Below are 8,696 nucleotides of genomic sequence, written 5' to 3' on the forward strand. Positions count from 1 at the left end.
TTCATTGTCTATTATAGCAGGCCTAGGGCTCTATAGATGTAGGTTTCTGACAAAGATCATTTGAATTTCTGACTTTTTAGATGAAATTAAAAACTCATAAAAACAGCTCGCTCTCGTGTCTCGGTGAGATTTATCTGTATACCTTAAGATGAAATTTTAAAAAATCCATTTAAATTCACCACATTGTTACATGTACCAGCTGAAGTCACATTTTAACAAAAATAAATACATTTAGCTAAACTGCAAGCGAGTTACGTCACAAAAATGCAGTTCACTACAAATAATCTGGTAGTAAAACTGACTCATTGCTACCAGGAAATAATATTGGCCCCACAGATTATAGAATAGAATAGAATAGAATAGAACGGATACCAAATACAAGATTCCACGATTCCACATAATTGTAATGTGTTAGTTGAAAGAAAAAAGAAAAATTAATCTGACTTAAACATCTGAAGGAGCTTTTATACATGTGCTTTTTATTGTTGATTTTTTAATTTAGCTCCAGGATGACGCAGCACTTTCCTAACCCATCAACACCAGTTAGATTAGTCCTGAGTTAGTCTTTTGTTCACTGGGGGACTTGGTGCAACATCTGCACAACCTGCAAAAACATGGAAGATCAGAGTGAAAAGAAGGCCTGATACTGGACCAGACTGTAACTCTTCTCGGGTGAAATACTGAGGTTCTGCTGATCGTGTCAGCTCTTCTCCTCCTTTCTAAAACAGCCTCAGGATGTTATCAGCTGTTCAGATCAGAACTTCAGCAGAACCACTGACATGGAGTTCAGTCTGAGGGAGCATTTTATTCAGGTCTTAGAAGATTAGAAGATGCTTATCTTATCTAAACAGAGACGTTTGTAACTAACAGGTAGTTTTAGGCACTCCTGTTTAAACAACATCACCATCTTTCTACTAAAACAACCAAGTTTGTTTGTTTTTCTGCTGAGCGGAGAATTAGTGCAATGATATTGATCATTAGTGCAAATCGATCTTAAACCAAAAGGCACAGATCAGTCTAAAAATAAAGAACTAATCAAGATATAAAATAAACAAATCACAAAATGAGAGCAGTGCAGCTTTGTACTATTTCTGTGGAACAATGTTTTAAATAGCTACACTTTGCACCAAATGGTCTAAAACAATTAAAAAAAACATTATTCACTCCAGTGGGTGCAGATAAGATAAATGTTCAGGTTAAAATGACTTCTAATTTATAAAACACGAATCCAGTCATCACCCCACAGGAACACACTCAGAAAACACAAACACGCACTGCAGCTAATTTCTAAAAATAATTTAAAAAAAACTTGTTGAAATTGTTGTTGTTGACATAAAACGTCCTGTAATGTATTTATTGTTTGTTCCTCACTATTAGACAATATAGAAAATTGTGGTGTTTAGTACCCTTATAGCATCTTGTCCTGAGAAAACAAACCAAAAATCTGGTACGGCTGCTTTTCTGATCAATATATTATCACGAACCTCCAAGCTCCTAAAAAAAAAATCGCAAATTTTGTTTCTCTGAAAATAAAAATGTATGCCTTAGAGGGTTAAAACCAAGTAAAATGATTGCAAATCGTTTATATTTGATTCATAATAATTGGCATTTAATCAAAACCAAGCCAAGGCAGAGAACTGGTACATGTCCAGTGTTATTTAAAATTTAATTACTTATAAACTGGGCTGCTGTCTTATGAAAATTACACTTTTATGGGCCTGGGCTGTAGCCCCTAATGTTTCAGGATCTTAAAAACGTTCCTGCCAACCTAGAAAAAGTAGTGCTGTGGTCTATGGTATTAAATGTTGCAGAGAATTTGTCCAAAGATGTAGCTTCAGATAGAGGTCCACCTCTGACACCCTGCAGTGTCTTTAATAACAGATCTGTTTTTGTTAGGAGATGCAAAGAAGAATCCACATTTTCTGAGAGAAACAGAAGATTTTATGGGCTGGGAGTGCTTTCTGGAAAGAGCAGATGGAATTTCAAATGAGCAACGTTGTCATGTATTTAGTCCTACAGCAACAGAAGACCAAACAACCTCTCTCAGTCAGCGTCTAGCTTGAAGACAATAGTGGAGCAGGATGCAAGTTAGTGCAAACTGATGCCAATAGGGGGCCAGATCAGTTTAAAAATAAATAATTAATCAAGTTAAAAAATAAATAATCTGCAAAATCAGAGCATCACATTGAATGACACAAATCAGCTCATTCATGCAGCTAGTCAAAAGAGCATGCTGCTAAATGAACCTGGAAAACAAACACTGCTGGCAGGAAGAGCAGGAGGCCAAATACAGCTCCTTGTTTGACTGAGGGTCTGGAGACAGAAAACTGGTTTCTAATGGTTCCATCTGACTGCATCTCTCTCTTTATTGCATTTAGGTTGCGTACGCCTGGCATGTAATGTACAAGCTGTTGTTTGAAGTTGCAATGTTTTAAAAAAAACATAATGAGAATTAAACAAAGCATCATTAATTCACTCGTTTTGCCACTTCCTTTAGCCTTAATGTGAACAACTGTACAATATAACAGTCATTCAAAGAAACAAAGAAAGTTAGGTTGTGAAAACTGTTAATTATTATTACTAATTTATGGTAAGTCAATGGAAATGCAGGCTTCTTACAAAAGAGAAGATGTGAGTTTAATGCAGCTTCCTGCCCCGCCAATATAAATATATAAATGTGACCTTGGACAAGGAACTTTACAGCACTTTACTTTAATTTCTTCATCACCATTCGTTCTTGTGTCTTCCTGTGAAATAAAGGAGAACCTGATGTCTGATGTTGGCTTTGTGTCAATTTGCTACATCTTTCCTTTGTACCTTTCCTTTCTGTTTTATCCCACCCTACTTTGATTTAGTACTTACAAAAAACACACTTTTGTGCCTTGGGTCCTTCTACTGAAACAGTTTCTGACTTTGGAGGCAAATGCTTCATGAAATTTTATTTGATCTAACAAACTTGTTAATCTTACATTCAAAAACATGTAATTGGTCCTTGATGATACAAGCCAGAAGTTGTTTTATTGGAACTAATATTCGATTGCCAGCTTTAACGTGCCTGAAACTGAAATTCCTCGTTAATTGTGGGATTTTAGTTGCCTGTTTGCTGTTTCTCATGTCAATACAAGATTCTTCTGAGGTCCTATTCAGTTTTATATAACATAATACTTTTGAAACGTGTTCGTTTGTTCATTTGTCTGTCTGTAGTTATTAAAAAACAACAGAGGGTGTGAAGCTAGAAATAATTCCCTGCATAGTTTCCATGTGCTGTCAGAGAGCCAGAATCTGTCCTCCACTGTGTTAAAACAGGTTTTACCAGACTGTCAGTTATTTGATTTGTATGTTTCGTTCTTTAAATCGGCACAATGTGGCGGCTAAAGAAGCTGTTTGATGGACAGTGTGCTTGTTTCTCCCTTGGCAGAGAATTTGTCCAAAGAGTCAAAGATCCATTTCCAGGACAATTAAAAGAAGAGCCTAAATAGAGCCTGTTCCAAAACATGAAATATAAGAGCTTTTTGGCTCTGATTAACCACCGATTGTTTCCTGATCTGTTTATTGCTAATGAGTAAAAAGGCTTTATGTAATTGGCATGAGTAGGACAGAGCATTATAAATTATCCATTTACCAATAAAAAAAAGCTTAAAATATATGTTGAGTTGCATTTTATTTTTCAGGTTATGATAGGCACAGGATAAATGATCAGAGGGTGATTACATGATGATATAATTTTTCCCCATCCACCCCTAAAATGACTGAAAACCTAAAGTGTTCAGATGTAAAGATGGAACCAGTGGTGCTGAGGGGAAAACAACAGACTATTGTGCAGTTTTATGTAGTTTTTCAGCCACTAGGAACTCTAGCAACATCGTAAAGGACTGGATGGATGGTTGTCACTGAACAGACAGGCATGAACATTTATTTCAGGTTATCGTGGGAGTTTTTCTTCCTTTTTTAGCTTTTGTTTTTCTGTTTGTTTATGTACATTTGTATGTTTGTATTCAAGATGTGGTAAAAATATTGAACATTTTGGATATAAATATGAAGAAGAGCGTAAAATGATGATGGGATTATGATGAAAGCAGGGAGAAATGAATCAGTTACTGTGATGAAGAACTTCCAGTAGATTCATGGTGTCATATTTGGAAATAGGCAGATCAGAACTAGCCTGTAAGTTACTGTTATAAACGAGTTGAATATGAGTTTATGTTTCACAAGATGAGCTGTAATAACAGGAACAATCCTAAAGAAGCTGGTCACAAAAAAACTTTATATTATTTCTGGGCAAACATCCTGAGGGTTTTTAGATATGATATATTTATGATAAATGCTGAGGTGATGGTTAATAGTTTTTTTTTTTTAAACATTTTAGATATTTTTATAATGTAGGAACATATAGTAAACTTACAGATACAATATGTAGCATTTTAAAGAGGATTATTAGCTCTGCGCTCACAATAAATGACGGTATCTTTTTGACAGGCATTTAATTGAGAAACGCCTCGAATTATTGGCTTAGGCCCGTTCACGCAAAATCTGTTAGTGAGCACTTGCCAAAATAATCCATCCACCTCACAGGGGAGGCATATGAAGATGCTGATTATGTCCAAGATTACACAGCCCCATGTTGAAAGGATCAGTAAACAATATCTGGAAGCTGAAAACATCCCAGTTCCTGCATGGCCAGCATACTAAGTGGACATGTCACCCAGTGAGCATGTTTGGGATGTTCTGGATCGGTGAGAGTGTATTCCAGTTCCGGTCTGAGCAATAATTATCCTGTCTAATCAGCATCTTAAGAGAAATAATTATTTGGTGTACACAGAAAAAATCTTAGATTTTTGGGGTCAGCTTACAAATAATTGGACCAACAACAAAGTGTTGCTTTAATATCTTTCTTCGGTATATGTTCCGGTAAACTAAACATCTGCCCAGAAATCCACTTCCTCTCTTCTCATCTGTGGAGACGGTGAGATCTCCTCTCTAGCAACCTGCTGAAAAGTAAAAGTTTGGTGAATGAAAAAGTTTAAATTCAGTCTGTGCCCGACGTTTTCTCCAGAAGGAGCACAATAAAGTTGAGTTCAGGAAATAAAGTAATTTGAGTCCATATCACCCAGGAAGGGATTACCATGAAGCAATATGGGAGGAGATTATTTTTAAAATGGAGAACAACGTGTGACAAATGGTGCTCACCTGTCGTCATTTAATCATGACCCACCACTGGTCCGGATAGACTGGTTCTACAACTTTGTGTTGTGTTTAAATGAGGCTGAGAATTTTGTTGGAGTTCAGTTTGAGTTAAAACGATGTCCTATTTCTATACATCATCATATATATTTCTTTGTGGTGAGTGTTTGATGTTTGTGGTCTAACAATCTCTCATGTTAACATTTTTATTAACTGAAGCTGATTTAATTCCTGCCAGTTTTCTCATAAGTACTCAGTCATTTTGTTGTATCGATAATGTTTTCAGCTTGTAATAATTACTGAAGTAATCTGTGGCTGTACCAGTACCTGACTGATTTCGATGGTGTTTTGGACAGCGACAGTCTTTGTATATTTGTGGAGGCGATTTCATTCATTCACATTAGTTTTGAAATGTGTTACATTGTGTTTGAATTTCATGTTGTTTTTCTCTGACTTTTAACAGTTTTCACTGTTGGCAACAACATGGGACCGAACTGTATATTAATCACTGATGGAGGTAAGACAGCACAGCGAGACGTCTTGATTTTTTAGAATGGTAGTTTAATGATAATTTATCTCTTTGGTTGCATCATAACTCAGGTTTGTGAAGGAATAGTTTTAATTACCTAAACACAGGGTTGCTAGATCAGGGGAAAAGTTTTATCATTTTCACAATGATTTTAATCCAAAGGTAAAATAGAAATACACATTTTTGAGTATTTTGTTCCAGCAGCTGTTCATTACCTCAACTAAACAAGATGCATATTTGTTGAAATGGACCAGTTCTGCTCAGGAATTGCTGTCCTTCTGACTGGCTTTTAAATAGGTTCTACAACAACTTCAATACTTGCACTGAAAAAAGCTACCTGAGCCAATAGCAGATGAGCAGATATATTTACGCTTGCATCTCACTAAATCAGAATATCATAGTTGGTTCATTTCACTAAAAAAGTAAAACTTGACTGAGAAAGAATTTGCCCTCTTAAAGATTTTGTCCGTTTATCCTTTTTATTTTTGGGAGAATCGGGTCAAACTGAACTGTCTCCGACCATCAAACAACCATTAATATCAGACAGATGTAGCCAATACTAATAGTAAACATCAACACTAAAAACATTTTTAAAAGATGATGCTAAAAAAAAAACTTCCAAATAAGTTACCAAACATAAAAGATACTCTTAGTTGGAACAACAGCCGTGGATCTTTCTCCTACTGCATGATCCAAGTGTAACTTTCTCCTTCATGATTTTCTGTTAGAAAGTGTCATTTATTGTACTATTAATTATTGTAAATCGTCCAGGTCCTCCTGCCTCCTGTCACATATCTGTGTTTAAATAAAAAATGCCGCTTATCCTTGCAGGGTTGTCACTAGTCATTGGATCAGAGAGAGGGTAGGTCTTGGACTGGTCGCCAGTCCATCACAGGGCAACATGGAGACACACAGAATCATGCACACACGCTTACCTAAGGGCAATTTTAGAGAGACCAGTCGACCTAACATTTATGTTTTTGGACTGTGGGAGGAAACCGGAGTACCCGGGGAGATCTCCATGCAGAGGGTCATAGGTTGGGATTCCAACCTGGGACCTTCGTGCTGCAAGGCAACAGTGTAAACACACTGTAAGCCATGATCTAAATAACAGCTGTCAAACCCTGGTCCTCCAACCTTCAGGTGTGTCTCTGCTTTAACACACCTGACTCAAACAATCAGGTCTTTAGCAGGACTCCATAGAGCTGACTGCATGCTGAGGAGGTCATTTAGTGATTTATTCAGGTTTTTTGGACCTGGGAGTTTGACGCTTCTGATATAAATGAACAGAAATAAACATGAATATATCAGCGTGTGTGTAATGAGTCGATATAATACACAACTCTTTACTTTTTAACTTGAATTAATGAAAAACATCATTTTGATGATATTCTAATTTATTGAGATGCATTTTTATATGTATTCACCTCCACCTCCATGAGGTCTCATGAGATGGTCAGTCTTCAGCTGGGTGATGCCTAACATAGTTGGGATTGTTTGTTAGACACTTTTAACAGCCATGTTTCAATTTCTAGGGTTGATTTAACCTCTTTACTCTCTTTTTCTAGATTTCTTTACTAAAGAACCTCTAAATATTTCATATCACGTTGGAGAAAATCTCACTCTTCACATGCCAGACATTTTAAAAAAATATTCTTCCATAAGTCTCAGAAGAAACAACACAGAATCAAAATATGTTGCCTTCTGCCGAGATCAACACCCCATCTCTCCAGAAGAGCAGGATCTACAGTTTAAGGACCGAGTGGAGACGACGGCCTGCAACGAGACGTCTGGAAACTGGAGCGTGACTTTATTGAATCTGACCGAAAACGATACTGGAGCATACATCTTAAAAGGAAAAGGAAATTCTTCTGAACTTCACATTTTCCTTGATATGACAGGTGAGAAATCTCCAAACATGTACTATTTCAGTCTTTAGTCAAACTAAAAACTATTGTTTGCTTTTGCTTGAATTTAGTTTTTTATGTGGGGGAATAAAACACAGAGGCAAGTTAAGTTAATGTTGGACAAATGATACAGATCTGTCATTCTCCATATTTTATCCATTGAATGATATTTACTCCTCCTTTCCCGTCTCATCTGCTCACTAAACAAATAGTCTAACTTGTAATCTGACTTCCATCTGTAATCTGATAAACTGTTAAATTCTGGCTGGTTTTCTCGTTAGTGGTCAGTCATTGTTTAATCAACGTTACTTTCAGCTTGTAATAAGCTTCCTGGTCTATTTTTTGTGTTATAAAATATTAAGTAGACCAATAAATCAATATGTTTAAACTGAGTTTAAGATTTCCCAGCTAAGAAAATCTGAATCACAGTCAAATGAAAAAAGTGTCAGTTTTCAGCTTTTTGTGAAAGTAGAAGCAAAGCTGGGCAGATTTTATGACTTTTGGTCAAAGAGTAACAGGAAATCTGCATATTTGGTCATAGGTCAAACCTTTGATTGATGGTTTTTACTGCAGTACCTTAACTAATTTTCTTCTTTTCCTCTTCAGATACACAGGAGAACAACCATTCAACCACTATGTCAACCCGATATATTGTAGCTATTATTTTTTGTATTATTATTCTTATTATTATTGTCAGTCAGTCAGTCATTTTCTACCGCTTATTCCATAGTGGGTCGCGGGGGAGCTGGTGCCTATCTCCAGCAGTCTATGGGCGAGAGGCAGGGTACACCCTGGTCAGGTCACCAGTCCATCGCAGGGCAACACACAAACAACCAAGCACACACTCATTCATACACCTAAGGTCAATTTAGAGTGACCAATTAACCTAACAGGCATGTCTTTGGACTGTGGGAGGAAGCCGGAGTACCCGGTGAGAACCCACGCATGCACGGGGAGAACATGCAAACTCCATGCAGAAAGACCCCAGGCTGGGAATCGAACCCAGGACCTTCTTGCTGCAAGGCAACAGTGCTACCAACTGCGCCACCGTGCAGCCCCTTATTATACTAATTAGATTG

The 8,696-nt window shown here is 36.9% G+C and overlaps 1 long non-coding RNA gene across 1 annotated transcript; it reads left to right on the forward strand.

Moving 5' to 3' along the window:
- The first annotated feature begins 5,274 nt into the window (after positions 1-5,274).
- Positions 5,275-8,392, forward strand: LOC124881254. The gene is made up of 4 exons (XR_007041589.1): positions 5,275-5,340; positions 5,645-5,698; positions 7,279-7,611; positions 8,224-8,392. It is a non-coding gene; the product is annotated as an uncharacterized LOC124881254 (long non-coding RNA).
- The last annotated feature ends 304 nt before the right edge of the window (positions 8,393-8,696 follow it).

Source organism: Girardinichthys multiradiatus, chromosome 14 (genome assembly GCF_021462225.1).
Source record: "Girardinichthys multiradiatus isolate DD_20200921_A chromosome 14, DD_fGirMul_XY1, whole genome shotgun sequence".
NCBI lineage: Eukaryota > Metazoa > Chordata > Actinopteri > Cyprinodontiformes > Goodeidae > Girardinichthys > Girardinichthys multiradiatus.